Raw genomic sequence first — 15,868 nt, 5'->3', positions numbered from 1 at the left:
AAAAAAAAAAAAAAAAAAAAAAAAGTATACATTTTTTTAAACATCAACTGTTTAAAATACACATCTTATACTTTGTGCTCACCTTCCTTTAAATATCATTCCCAAAGCACAGTAATTCTAGCTTTGCAAAGATTGAAGTCAGTGTACAAAAATCAACGTTATTTCTATATACTAGAATGAATAATTGGAGACCGGGCGTGGTGGCTCACCCCTGTAATCCCAACACTTTGGGAGGCTGAGGTGGGTGGATCACACGGTCAGGAGTTCGAGACCAACTTGGCCAATGTGGTGAAACCCTATCTCTACTAAAAATACAAAAATTAGCTGGGCGTGGTAGCGCACACCTGTAGTCCCAGCTACTTGGGAGGCTGAGGCAGAAGAATCACTTGAACCCAGTAGACCAAGGTTGTAGTGAGCCGAGATTGTGCCCCTGCACTTCAGTCTGGGCGACGGGGCGAGACTCTGTCTCAAAGAAAAAGAATGAATAATTGGAGATGGAAATATTTAGTTAACATCTAATAAGATTTGTGTAAGAATTGCATGCTGAAAATTGCAAACATTGAGGAAGATCTAAATAAATATAAGTATTGGCAAAAGGATAGACACTTGAGCAGTGGAATAAAGTTCAGATGTAGGCTTACAAATTTCTGATTAATTTATTTTTGCCAAAGATAAGTCAGCAGAGAAGGAATCATCTTTTAAACAAATATTGGGATAAAATCTCATTCAGAAAAGTAAAACTTAAAAAAAAAAGAAATTGTTAAATTTGGAGGAAAACATCCAGAGATGCAAGATGGTTCAAACCTTAATATTTTAAAAGTTTTCTGAGCCTGGTGCAGTGGCTCACGCCTGTAATCCCAGCACTTTGGGAGCCTGAAGCGGGCAGATCACCTGAGGTCAGGAGTTCAAGAAGTTCAAGACCAGCCGGGCTGACATGGCGAAACCCCATCTCTATTAAAAATACAAAATTAGTGTGGCATGGTGGTGCACGCCTGTAATCCCAGCTACTCAGGAGGCTGAGGCAGGAGAATTACTTGAACCTGGGAGGTGGAGATTGCAGTGAGCCAAGATCACACCCCTGCACTCCAGCCTGGACAGCAGAGCGAGACTCCATCTCAAAAATAAAATAAAATACAAAGTATACTGTACACTGTGTACAACCTTAGATGTGTTTTGGCAATGCTTGGTAGACATAGTCCAGGGATGAAACTCTTATCAGGCAATCTACAGTCATCTTTTTCAAGATTCAGAGGTTTGTCTTTATAACCCTTATTTTTCATTTTGTTTTATTTATAAATCCCCAAGGTTCAGAGTGATTAAAAATACTGTCTGACCATTTTATAAAACCATTCTCAAGTGGGCCCTGGTGTTGATTTCTCCTATTACCTTAGATTCTACTGCAGTCATTTACTTTTTAATTTAAAATGTTATTTTGATTTCGTTATTGAGTCACATGCAGTTATGAGAAATAATACAGAAAGATCCCGTGTACCTTTTACCCAGTTTCCCCTAATGATAACATCTTGCAAAACTATGGTACAGTATTACAATCAGGATATTGAAGTTGAGATAGTAGAATTACAGAACATTTTTATCCCTGCAAGAGTTTCACATGTTGCCCTTTTATAGGTACATCTCTTGCTCTTCCCCCTTCATCTTTAGCCCCTGGCAACCACTCATCTTTTCTCAATTTTTACAGTTTTGTTATTTCAGGAATGTTATAGAAATGAAATCATACAATATACAACCTTTTGGAAATGTGTCACTAAACGTAATTCTCTGAGGATTCATTTGAGGTGCTGCATGTATCACTGGTTTATTCCTTTTTATTACTGAGTGATATCCCATGAAATAGATGTACCACTGTTGGTTTAACTGTCCACTGAAAAACATCTAGGCTGCCTCCAGTTTGGGCTAATACTAGTAAAGTTGTTCTAAACATTCATGTACAGGTTTTGTGTCAACATGAGTCTTCATTTCTCTCGGGTACATGCCCAGGGTATAATTGCTGGGTCATATGGTAAGTGCATGTTTAGTTTTTAAAAACATGCCAAACTATTTTCCAGAACAGCTGTACCATTTTACATTCCCACAGTGTATGAGTGATTCAGTTTCTCGACATCCTCACTAGCATTTGTTGTTTTAACACATTTTTATTTTAGCCATTCTAATAGGTGTGTAGTGATATATTACTGTGGTTTTAATTTGCATTTCCCAAGTAGCTAATGATGTTCAGAATCTTTTCATGTGCTTATTTGCTATCTGTGTATTCTCTTTAGTGAAATGTCTGTTCATGTCCTTTGCCCATTTTCCCATTGAATTGTTCATTTGTTATTGAGTTTCATGAGTTCTAGATACTAGAACTAGGAGTACCTTTGTAGGATATGTAGTTTGCAGAGATTTTCTCCATTCTGTTGCATGCCTTTTCATCTTCTTAGTATCTTTCACAGAGCAAAAGTTTTAAATTTTGGTGAAGTCCAGTTTATTGATTCTTTTTTTCTTTTATGGATCATGCTTTTGGTGTCATATCTAAGAACTCTTTACAAAGTCCTAGCTCTCAAAGATTTTCATCTATGTTATTTTCTAAAAGTATAGCTTGACATTTTACTTTTATGATTCATTTTGAGTTAATGTTTATATAGGGTTTGAGAGGTTTTTTTGCTTATGGATATTCAATTGCTCTGGTACCATTTGTTTAAAAGACTGTCTTTCCTTCAGTAATTGCTTTGGTGCCTATGTCAAAAATAAATTGTCTGCACTCAATGCTATCTCTGACTTTTCTTTTTCAGTTCTATTTATTTATATGTCTGTCTTCCTGACAACACAACCTAGTCTTGATTACTGTAGTTGTATCATAAGTCTTGAAATCAAGTAGAATGGTTTTTCTCACTGTATTCTTTTTCCAGAATTGTTTTGGCTATTCTAGTTCCTTTGCCTTTCTACATAAATTTTAGAATGATCTTGTCTGTGTCTATAAGAAATCTGGCCACATGTGGTGGCTCACACTTGTAATCCCAGCACTTTGGGAGGCTAAGGCAGGCGGATCACTTGAGGACAGGAGTTTAAGACCAGCCTGGCCAACATGGTGAAACCCCATCTCTACTAAAAATGCAAAAAAATTAGCCGGGCATGGTGGCAGGTGCCTGTAATCCCAGCTACTCAGGAGGCTGAGGCAGGAGAATCACTCAAACCCAGGGGGCAGAGGTTGCAGTGAGCAGAGCTCATGCCTTTGCAATCCCACCTGGGCAAGAAGAGCAAAACTCCATCTCAAAAATAAATAAATAAAGTAAATCTTGCTGGGATTTTGGTAGGAATTACATTAAAACTGTATATCAATTTGCCCTGAGGCAGTCTTGCTGTGTCACCCAGGCTGGAGTGCAGTGGCACGATCTCGGCTCACTGCAAGGTCCGCCTCCCAGGTTCACGCCATTCTCCTGCCTCAGCCTCCTGAGTAGCTGGGACTACAGGCGCCCACCACCACTCCCGGCTAATTTTTTGTATTTTTAGTAGAGACAGGGTTTCACCGTGTTAGCCAGGTTGGTCTCGATCTCCGGACCTAGTGATCTACCCACCTCGGCCTCCCAAAGTGCTGGGATTACAGGCATAAGCCTCCATACCCAGCCCCCAATTTGCCTTTTTTAATTGGGTTTTTGTCTTATTATACATTGTAAGGGTTCTTTTATATTCTGGATATGAGTCCTTTATCAAATATATAGCTTGTAATATTTTTCTTCTAGTGTATGATTAGTCTTTTTCTTTTTTCTTTTCTTTTTTTTTTTTTTTTTTTGACAGAGTCTTGCTTTGTTGCCCAGGCTGGAATGCAGTAGTAGGTTCTTGGTTCACTGAAACTTCCACCTCCTGGGCTCAAGTAATCCTCCCACCTCAGCCTCCCGAGTAGCTGAGACCACAGGCATATGCCACCACACCCAGCTAATTTTTATATTTTTTGTAGAGAGGGTTTTGCCATGTTGCTCAAGCTGATCTTGAAGTCCTGGGCTTAAGCGATCCACTCTGCATCCCAAAGTGTTGGGATTACAGGCATGAGCCCTTGTGCCCAGGCTTTTCATCTTCTTAGTAGCCTTTTGACACATAAATATTAATTTTATAAAGTACAATTTATAAATTATCTTTTGGAGACACTGTCTCACTCTGTTGCCCAGGCTGGAGTGCAATGGCACGGTCACAACTTACTGCAACTTTAACCTCCCAGGCTCAAGTGATCCTCCCACCTCAACCTCCAGTGGTTCTCCCTCCTCAGCATCTTGAGTAGCTGAAACCACAGGCATGTGCCTCCACACCTGGCTAATTTTTTTTATTGTTTGTAGAGATGAGGTCTCCCTATGTTGCCCAGTCTGGTCTTGAACTCCTAGGCTCAAGCAATCCTCCCACCTCAGCTTCCCGTAGTGCTGGGATTACAGACATCAGCCACTGCACTGGGACCAGTTTATTAATTTTTATCTTTTATTATTCGTGCTTTTGGTGTCAAGTCTAAGAACTCTTTGCCTAAGGTCTGAAATATTTTTTCCTGTTTCTTCCAGAAGTTTTATAAGTTTTATCTCTTATGTTTAGGTCTATGATCTATTTTGATTTAATTTTTGTGTGTGGTGTGAGGTTAGGATCCAAGTTCACTTTTTTGCATGTGAATATCCAATTGTCTCAGCACTATTTGTTAAAAAGACAATTGTTTCTCCATTGTATTGTCTTAATATCTTTGCCAGAAATTAGTTAACCGTAAATGTGCAGGTTTGTTTCTGATCTTCAGTTCTGTTCTATTGATGTATGTGTCTGCCTTATACCAGTCTCACGCTCTCCTAATTAGGGTAGTTTTACAGTAAGTTTTGCCATTGGGGAGTATACATCCTCTAATTTTGTTTTTCTTTTTCCAAATTGTTTTCACTGTTTTAAGTCCTTTGCATCTTCATATAATTTTTGAGATTGGTGTATCTACATCTATCATCATAAGATTTCATGATGATTGAGTGCTTAGTGTTTAAACATTGCATTTAAATTGCTTCATTTTTGAGTGGGTGTGGTGGTTCTTGCCTGGAATCCCAGCACCATGAGAGGCCAAGGCAGGTGGATCACTTGAGGTCAGGAGTTCGAGGCCAGCCTGGCCAACATGGTGAAACCCTGTTGCTACTAAAAATACAAAAGTTAACTGGGCATGGTGGCATGTGCCTGTAATCTCAGCTGCTTGGGAGGCTGAGGTGGGAGAATCTCCTGAACCTGGGAGGCAGAGGTTGCAAAGCCGAGGTTGCATTACTGCACTACAGCCTGGGTGACAGAGCGAGACTCCATCTCAGTCAACCAATCAGTCAATCAATCAATCAATCAATAATCTGCTTCATTTGTTATTGTTACATGGTATGGCCTTAGTAAATGTGTGGTGCTGTTCTTTTGTTCTTATTAAGGTTTTCCAGTACGGTGAAGTGACTTAGATTCTTTTGTATATGAAGCACAATTCTGTTTGTCCTAGTTTTCAAATATTTCGTCTTTTTGTTTTCCTAAGTATTTTTGTTAGTCAGATTGTGTGTTATTATTTTTTCTTCTAGTTAGATGCTATTGTCTAAAATTTTAAAATTTTTAACATTTTTTAAAATTAAATTTTTAAGTTTTTAAAATATAATTAATAGATCGTTTAAGACTATTTTAAAGTAGACCTGGCTTGATGTCTATATTTATCTTTCAGACTTCTATAACTTATCTAGAATAAGGAACTGCCCTTCCTATGGTGAAAATTAGGTATTTTTTCAGTAAATTTATGAGCTTATTTTTGGGAAAAATAATTATAAAATGTGTATATTTTTAAAATATGTGGAGAAATAATAAGGCTATTCTGTGTTTCCAAATAAACACGAGATTGTAGAAACCACCCCTCCCCACAGCCCACACTAGCTATAAAGTCACAGTTGCTGACTGTGGGAGGCCCTGGCCACAGCTTTTCATGAGTTGGTGGTCTTAAGTCACCTGTCTCTCTGGAGAATCAGTTTTATAATCTTAAAATGAAGAGGTTTCAATGAAACTGCTCCACATCTAAACTTGTGTGGCTCCTTTGGCTTTCTATGCCACCTTCTGTTTGTCTTCCTATTATTTTATGGGATATCGCTTTGTATCTAGTCCTCTTTCTCAATCCCATGTTAAAATTCTTGGAATGCCCTTGAGTCTTATTGGTCTGATCCCCTCTATATTTTCTGTAGAATTATGTAATATTGCTACTAGTACCATTTGGGTGAAAGGAACTCTTTGGTCTTCAAAGTATTGAAATGATTGTAAGTATGGATAAGCGTGGTGAATATGGAGAATTTGTTACTTATGTTTATTCAAATTAATAGTTGCAGTGGCCTCCCCTTATCCACAGTTTTGCTTTCCACCATTTTAGTTACCCATGGTCAACCATGGTCCAAAAATATTAAATGGAAAATTCCAGAAAGAAATAATTCATAAATTTCAAATTGCATGCTCTTTTGAGTAGCCTGATGAAGTCCCGTGTTGTCCAGCCCTGTCTAGCCCAGGACATGAATCATCCCTTTGTGCAACATATCCACACTGTATACACTCCCTTCCCGTTAGTCACTTAGGGTTCTTAGATCACCTGTCATGGTATCCTAGTGCTTATGTTATAGTAACCCTTATGTCAAAGAGAATCAATAACAGGGGTGTCCAATCTTTTGGCTTCCCTGGACCACGTTGGAAGAATAAGAATTGTCATGGGCCACACATAAAACACACTAACACTAGTGATAGCTGGTGAGTTAAAATAAATAGATAAATCCCAAAAAAGCTCATCATGTTTTAAGAAAGTTTATGAATTTCTGTTGGGTCACATTCGAAGCCATCCTGGGCTGCAGTGGGCCATGGCTGTGGGTTGGACAAGCGTGATCTATAAAGTGCTTCCCTTAAGTGAAAAAGTAAAGGTTCTCAACTTAATAAGGAAAGAAAAAGAATGATGTGGTGAAAGTGCTAAGATCTGTGGTAAGACCAAATCTCCTATCTGTAAAATTGTGAAGAAGGAAAAAGAAACTCATTTAGTTTCCTGTTGCACCTCAAACTGTGAAAGTTATGATCACAATTCATGCATAAGTATTTAGTTAAGAGGGAAAAGGCATTAAATCTATGAGTGGAAGACGTGAACAGAAATGTGTTTTGGTTGACAACAATCAGGTTTTGTACTTGCTGTGGTTTCAGGCATCTACAGGGGATGTCTTGAAACATATCCCCTATTGTAAAACCAAGACTATTGTTCAGTAAGTCCTCACTTATCATCATCAGTGGGTTCTTTGAAACTGAGACCTTAAGTAAAATGACATATAATGAAACCAATTTTACCATAGGCTAATTGTTACCAAACAAGTGTTAAGTTCCTATGGCATATTTCTGGTTATAAAATCGTCACCGAACTTCCTAATAAAGACGCAAAACATATCTAATATGAAACATTGAAATAAATGTGAGCTATATGTATGTTTAAGAAAAGGTTAACAAAAAACAAGTGCATGAAGTTTCATCTTTTATTAGTCATACTTTTGGATGTTAGTTACATGGCATGTAACTACAGTGTTAAAATTAAGCTACATATTTATCATCTATGTACTTTACATATATTAAACGTCAATAGAAAATTTATAAGAAGTCAACAATATGGATTCAACTACTAATTTATAGGAAATGCAGAGGACAGAGAAATATGTTAAAGTACACCACAAGTACGCAATCAGCAAGATCTAGACTGTGGGAAATGCCTGGTGAAGCAAACAACTTGGTTTCTCCATCAGATAAAATGTAAGGAAGAAAAAAAGGGATGAAGGGGAAATGTATAGGTTGAAAAAGACTTAAAGGTATATTGACCAGGTGTGGTTGCTCACACCTGTAATCCCCACACTTTGGGAGGCTGAGACAGGCGGATCACTTGAGCCCAGGAGTTCAAGACCAGCCTGAGCAGCATAACAAGACTCCACCTCTACAAAAAATACAAAAATTAGCCTGGCGTAGTAGCACGTGCCTGTAGTCCCAGCTGCTCAGGAGGCTGAGGCAGGAGAATCACTTGAACCGTGGAGGTGGAGGTTGCAGTGAGCCGAGATCGCACCACTGCACTCCAGCCTGGGTGCCAGAGTGAGACTCTTAGGAAACAAAGCAAAACAAAAACAAAGACTTAAAACATTTGTCAACTTATGACATCTGTGTGCACCTTGTTTGGATACTGACTCAAACAGACAAACGAGTTTAAAAATTGTGGAATAGTTGGCAAGTTGAACATTTGCTGAGTTTGATGATATAAGGAAATATTGTCAATTATTTTTTGGTATGGTAATTGTGTTGTAGTTAATGTTTTAAAAAGTAGAGGGAGGTATTCTTTCTAAGGCCAAAATAACCCCTACACCAAAATTTGGCAAGAGCATCACAAGAAAACAAAATTGTAGGCCAGTAAACCACAAATAGTAAATAAAACATTATAAGTTAAAATTTATATATATATATAAATGAGGCCGGGCACAGTGGCTCACACCTATAATCCTAGCACTTAGGGAGGCCAAGGTGGGCAAATCTCCGGAGGTCAGGCGTTCAAGACCAGCCACACCAACATGGAGAAAACCCATCTCTACTAAAAATTTAAAAATTAGCCGAGCATGGTGGCGCATGCCTGTAATCCCAGCCACTTGGGAGGCTGAGGCAGGAGAATCACTTGAACCTGGGAAGCAGAGATTGCAGTGAGCCGAGATCGTGCCATTGCACTCCAGCCTGGACAACAAGAATTAAAATCTGTCTCAAAAAAAAAAAAAGAAAAGAAAAAAAGAGATACTCCATTATGATCAAGTGGGATTTGTACCAGGAACTCCAAATTGGTTTGAAAAAGCCCATTGTGATTCATAATATTAACAGAATAAAAGAAAATTATATGAACATCTTAGTAAATAAAAAACATTTGATATGGCCGGGCACAGTGGCTCACGCCTGTAATCCCAGCACTTTGGGAGGCCAAGGTGGGCAGATCATGAGGTCAGGAGATCGAGACCATCCTGGTTAAAACAGTGAAACCCAATCTCTACTTAAAAAAAAAAAAAAAAAAAGCCAGGCGTGGTGGCGGGTGCCTGTGGTCCCAGCTACTCGGGAGGCTGAGGCAAGAGAATGGCGTGAACCCAGGAGGTGGAGCTTGCGGTGAGCTGAGATTGCGCCACTGCACTCCACCAGCCTGAGTGACAGTGCGAGACTCTGTCTCAAAAAAAAAAAAAAAAATTGGTACAATTAAATACACCATTATCATTATCATGATAAAATTTTAGGAAGGTGACTTAATTTGATAGAGGGTATCCACAAAAATACCACTAACATAACATGAGGAAATACTCAACTCTGTTCTCACCAAAAATTGAGAACAAGACAAGAATGTCTACTTTCATCACTCCTATTCAGGTTTATACTGGAGCTCCTAGCAGTGAGATACAGAAAAGAAGAAATAAAGGGTAGAAAAGTAGGGGAAAAAGGAATAAAAACTAACTCTAATTACAGTAGACATAATTTTATTTATGAAATCCCAAAAGAATATACAAGCAAACTATTAGAATTAATAAGTGAATTTAGCAAGACTACTGATTATAATTTCAATATAAAATATCAATTTTACCATATACTACCAATACATAATTGGAAAATAAAACTTTAAAAGATCATTTATAATAGCATCTGAGCTATCACCAACCTGGGGTAACTCTAAAAAGAATGGTGTAAGACTTTTATCAGAACACTACAGAAAGAAGAATATAGCAGATAAAAACACATTGTGTTCCTAAGGTGTGAATAAAATTTTTTTCTTTTCCTTCACTAATAAGCATCATTCAGTGATTTCATTCAGAAAAATATATTGAACCAAGGCATCATGTTAGCCTTGGGGAGGGAGAGAGAAGATGCAAAGATGACTAACACACAGTCCTTGCAACCAAGATATCTAAAATCCTCTGGAGAATATGAAAGAACAGACCAAGCTGGGCAACATAGTGGGACTCTGTCTCTTAAAAAAAAAAAAAAAGGAAAAAGAAAGAAAGAGGGAGGGAGAGAAAGAAAGAAAAAAAGGAATGAAGAGATGGAAGGAAAAAGGGAGGGCTGGAAGAATAGTCAACTATGTATTCATCTCAGCTCAGTAAATCAGCACTTTACATAAGATAAAGTAAACAGAGTAGCTACCTGTGGGGACATCTGGCCTTCTAAATGTTTCAAAACAAAGGAATGAGTTTCTTGCATGACTCAGCTTCGAGCTTTACTTTTCCTCTTTAACATAGTGTAGCAGACCCCAAACTTTTTGGCACCAGGGACCAGTTTTGTGGAATACAATTTTTCCACAGATGAGCATGAGGGAGGAGGGAATGGTTTCAGGGTGATTCAGTTGCATTAGATTTATTGTGCACTTTGTTTCTATTATTATTACATTGTAATATATAATGAAATAATTATGCAGATCACCATAATGTAGAATCAATAGGAACCCTAAGCTTGTTTTCCCGCAACTAGATGGTCCCACCTGGGGGTGATGGGAGACAGTGACAGGTCATCAGACAGTAGATTCTCATAAGGAGCACAACCTAGATCCCTCACATGTGCAGTTCATAATAGGGTTTTCGCTCGTATGAGAATCTAATGCCACTGCTGATTTGACAGGAGGTGGAGCTCAGGCAGTAACACAAGCAATGGGAAGTGGCTGTAGATACATATGAAGCTTTACTCACTTGCCCACTGCTCACCTCCTGCTGTGTATTCCAGTTCATACCAGTTATGGTCCGTGACCCTAGGGTTGTAGACCCCAGGCATAGTGAATTTGGGGTCCGGAGATTTTATTTTCCTTTCACATATTCCAATAAGAATGTGATTGTGATACAGTGACTGAGGATAAAAAGGAAGGAATGAATGCAAGAAGCATGAGAAGGTAGGGCAGGACCTGGCACCTGCTTGTCCGTAGAGACGCAGGAAGATTAGAAATCAGCTGAGCAACTCCTAGAAGTTTAGAACCTGCACAGCTAGGAGGAAAAACAGAATTAATAGGGACCTTATGAGTGTGAAGGAAATTGTTTATGATGTTCATTTTGATTGCGTTTTATGCCACAAGATGTTTAAGTTTGCTTCTGAAAATTTGCTACTTGTGAATGAGGTAAGTGTTTGAGATGTGGATTTTGAAGGACCCACCCCAAAGGTAATGATTACAATGGATGAAATTGTTAGGGAATAGAGAGAAGAGACCAAGTGAAGGATATTGGGGAACATTAGCCACTAAAGGACAACCAGAAAAGCATAATGTGTGTTAGCAAAGTTGTAATCGCCCGAGGGTTTCTTCCAGCCAGCTGCACAAATGAAGACCACAGCATTGTAGTAAAGAAAGAGTTTAATAGACACAAGGCTGGCCACACCGCGTGGGAGATGGAGTTAGTACGCAAATCATCTTGTGGGTTAGGGGTTTTTCTTTTTTTTTCTTTTCTTTTTCTTTTTCTTTTTTTTTGGGGGGACGGAGTCTTGCTCTGTCACCCAGGAGGCTGGTGTGTAGTGGCACAATCTCTGCTCACTGCAGCCTCCGCCTCCCAAGTTCAAGCGATTCTCCTGCCTCAGCCTCCCAAGTAGCTGGGATTACAGGTGCCCACCACTATACCCAGCTAATTTTTTGTATTTTTGGTAGAGATGAGGTTTCACCATTTTGGCCAGGCTGGTTTCGAACTCCTGAGGGTTAGGGGTTTTTCAAAGGCAGTTTTGGGGAAGTGGTCAGGGAGGCAAGGCTTGTGGCAGGTTGGTTGGGGCAAATCATAGGATTTCATCTCTAGTCAGGTGTAAGCTGTTCTCCTGTGGGCTGAATTGCTTCTGGATGGGGCCACAGGAGTGGGATTGGAAGGTCCAGGTGAAGCCATAGTTGTCAGCCATGCAAAAACACCTGGAAAGGTATCTCAAAAAGCCAGTCCACAATAGTTATATTATTTGCAGGAATGGCTGACAATCTATGTCTACACCTTAGCAGAATCAGTCTCTTCTCTTCCCCAAGTTCATGGCCTTTCATTGGCTTTACAAAAGAAGATGAGTTTTGGGCAAGGTCTGTTATCATTTAAACTATAGCCTAAATGTCTTCCAAAGTTAGCTCAGCCCAATAGTACAGTAATAATTTAAGGAAAGGGAAGATGGAGGCTGGGTTAGCTCAGATCTTTTTTACTGTCATAATTTTCTCATTGATATATTTGCAAAGGCGATTTCAAAGTGACCAGAGATTTTCAAGAAAAATAATGTGTCATCATAGTTAAAAGCATGGAACTAGACTGCTGTATTCAAATCCCAGATCTGCCACAAGTGATTTAATTTCCTTAGCTCCTACACCTAAAAAAACAGATATAAGTAAAAGTACCTCATAGGGTTATTGTACGGATTAAAAGTAAGGCATTTGTAAGAATGTCTGAAAATGTTCTTTAAAAGTCAGTGATATGGTTTGGATCTGTCCCCACCCAAATCTCATGTCAAATTTTAATCTCCAATGTTGGAGGTGGGGCCTGGTGGGAGGTGGTTGGATCATCGGGGTGGATTTTCCCCTTGGAGCAGTTCTGATGATAGTGAGTGAGTTCTCATGAGATCTGGTCGTTTAAAAGTGTGTGGCACCTCCCCTTTCTCCAGCCATGTGAAATGCTGCTCCCCCTTCTCCTTCCACCATCACTGGAAGCTTCCTGAGGCCTCCCCAGAAGCAGACTCCACCATGCTTCCTATTCAGCCTGCAGAACCATGAGCTAGTTAAACATTGTTTCTTTATAAATTACCCAGTGTCCGGTATTTCTTTATAGCAGTTCGAGAATGGACTAATAAAATCAGCTATTATTGTTTAATGTTATTTGTATAAGATAATTTTGGTAAAATAGATTCAGGAGAATCGTTAGGTCAGCTGCAACAGATTAAGGTTCATGTGAGTAGAAAGGTAATACTAAGGTAAGGCAATTCTTTCAAAAAGTAATAGAATTGTGAATGAAAGAAATAGTATGGCAGCTTAAGGGAGAACAAAATTGAAATTTTTTAAAAACAGCTTTTGGAATGCTGGGTGTGGTGGCGCATGCCTATAATCCCACCCACTCTGGAGTCTGAGGCAGGAAGGTCACTTAAGCCCAAGAGTTTGAGACCAGCCTGGACAATTTGTGGAGAGACCTCATCTCAGAAAAAAAAAAAAAAGTTTTTGTTTTAGTGACTTCTAAATACCTCATGATAAAGAAAATCACTTCAGTAATTAGTCCGTCATAAACCCAGTAAATAGTAAGTCACTTGTTTTCAGTCTTCAGTGGATTTTTCCAGTGGGTAATGTTTTGTATTCACCATAAAATGTGTTTGTGGCAGTAAATGTTAATGCAAGTTTGGTTGTTTATGATTTTTATTAGTGATTTGTTTTTTGCAAACTTAAAACCAAAAGTGGCTAACAGCTGTAAGATGGAAAAGACAAACATAAACCTCAGTAAATTAATTGCAGGGATTTCAAGAATCATTTCCAGTATTTTAAAATTTTGGTTTTGTCGTTTCTTTTATAAAAGATTAACTTAGCTGCTTTAAGCTCCACTATTCAGATCATACATAAATCTGTTTTTTATTCTAACCTTAGTATTTACCTTATGATTTTAATGATTAATTTCAAGATGTTGGGTTTTTTCAATGTCAATAAACATTTTTAACTTTTACATAGGTTCTTATAAGTGCCATGATATCACAATTTTTTGTTACATTGTAGAAAAGTTTATTTCATTTATAAACAATTGAAACTTTAGAATATTTTAATTTTTGTGTGATTATTATAGTATTGTTTTCTTTTGTCTTTAAGGACTTCATGATCTTTTATTTTTCTTTGTAAATGTTTATGGTTTACAAAGCATTGCATATATATTTTTATCATTTATTCTTCATAGCAACCTTATTCAGTGTTGTCACCCCTACCCTTCATAGGTGAGGAAGCAGGCTCAGAGAGGTGGTGACTTGCCCAAGACTATAAATGGAACTGGATTTCCAAGCCAAAGTTCTGCAACCCTGGGCACTACTGGTTGTAGCACTACTGGTGGTTAACCTTTATTATTAAAATCATACTGTCATCATCCCTCTACTCATACCATGATCTTCCCTCGTTTTTTGCTCAAAAAAGTAGCAGTTTTGTTCTAGGTTTCCAAGTATGAGATTTTAGAAGTTGACTAAGTTTCCTGTAAAGCTGTTGTTTGCAACCTGCTGAGATTTTGCCCTACCTTCCACCACTCCCCTCAGTGACATTTGTCAATATCTGGAGAAATTGATTGTCAAAACTGTAGAGGAGAGGTAGAGGGGAGGACGGGCGCAGTGGCTCATGCCTGTAATCCTAATACTTTAGGAGGCTAAGGCTTGGAGGATTACTTGAAGCCAGGAGTTCAACATCAGCCTGGGCAACAAAGTGAGACCCTGTCTCCACAAAAACTTAGCTGAGCACAGTGGTATGCACTTGTAGTCCCAGCTATTTGGAAGCCTGAAGCAGGAGGATTGCTTGAGCCTAGGAGTTTGTGGCTACAGTAAGCTGTGATTACACTGCTGCACTGTAGCCTGGGCAATAGAGCAAGACTCTGTCTCTTAACAAAATAAAAAACAAAAACCTTTGGGGGGCAGGGGATGCAGGTGTTACTGCCATCTAGTGTGTAGAAACCAGGGTGCTACTAAAAGATGTACAGGGCAGCCCCTGCCGCAAAGAATGACCAAAATGAATGACCGCAAAATGAATGACCACAAAGTATGACCAAAATATCAAGGGAGCCAAAATTGAGTAACTCCACTCTGAAGAGTATATTTACCCATTCTTAATCTCAGAATCCAAACTCTCCATCTCTTGTATATCTGTAATGTTATTCTTTGCCCCTCACCCCCAAATTATTTAAAATCTTGTTTTTGAGGTAGTTTAATATAAAGGTGATTATCTTTCATAGCATGGGAATTACACGGTGTATTTTAGTATTGTTACTAAGAATTTACATTAGGCCAGGCTCAGTGGCTCACGCCTGTAATCCCAGCACTTTGGGAGGCAGAGGCGGGCAGATCACGAGGTCAAGAATTCGAGATTAGCCTGGCCAGCGTGGTGAAACCCTGTCTAAACTAAAGATACAAAAAATTAGCTGGGCATGGTGGCACGTGCCTGTAATCCCAGCTACTTGGGAGGCTGGGGCAGGAGAATCACTTGAACCTGGGAGGCGGGGGTTGCAGTGAGCTGAGATCAGGCCACTGCACTCCATCCAGCCTGGGCTACATACAGGGCGAGATTCCATCTCAAAACAAAACAAAAAATAATAATTTATATTAATACTGCTCTAAAAATGTTATATATAGATTAGAGTTTTCTGAAGAATAGTTTGTGTTGCTGGGTGAGTGAAGAAAAATAAGATCAAAGCACAAATATTTTATTTCAAACCAATATTTTTAATGAAAATTTCCCTGTTTTCTGATTTTACTTCTGTTGAATGCCAATAAGAAATACATAAAGAACTCTGGGCATTTATATAGAGCTTTCAGTTTCTGTCTGTTTAATTTGATGTTCTGCTTATTCTATTATACTATATGTGTTTCTCAGAGTTATCCAGTCCATATGTATTTGAAGAGACAATTTGGTGTAGAATTGTTAGTGTCCAGGCTCTTCCAAGCAAGATCTTCCAAAGGGATATCTCAAAAATATTCCTTAGAGTTGAAGTGGCAATGTTATATAGCCTAACAATTTTCATACTATTAAAAGCTTATAATAGCTGATCATTAAAATGCAGGTTACAGATTTTATATAAACACTACACATTTTACAGAGATTTTAAATCAGGTTATAATAATTAAAAAAAAAAAAAGCATTTGCTATAGCCCCAAACCAGCTCTTATGAGTAGCATCTAT

The 15,868-nt window shown here is 38.6% G+C and overlaps 1 protein-coding gene across 3 annotated transcripts in view; it reads left to right on the top strand.

Moving 5' to 3' along the window:
• CENPP (centromere protein P) overlaps nucleotides 1–15,868 on the top strand; it is a 279,336-nt gene that overhangs the window by 111,095 nt on the left and 152,373 nt on the right. The gene's annotated exons all lie outside the window — the stretch shown is intronic.

The sequence above is a fragment of the Rhinopithecus bieti genome, unplaced genomic scaffold (genome assembly GCF_001698545.2).
Source record: "Rhinopithecus bieti isolate Rb0 unplaced genomic scaffold, ASM169854v2 scaffold_37505, whole genome shotgun sequence".
NCBI lineage: Eukaryota > Metazoa > Chordata > Mammalia > Primates > Cercopithecidae > Rhinopithecus > Rhinopithecus bieti.
This window is presented reverse-complemented; position numbering and strand designations above follow the sequence as displayed.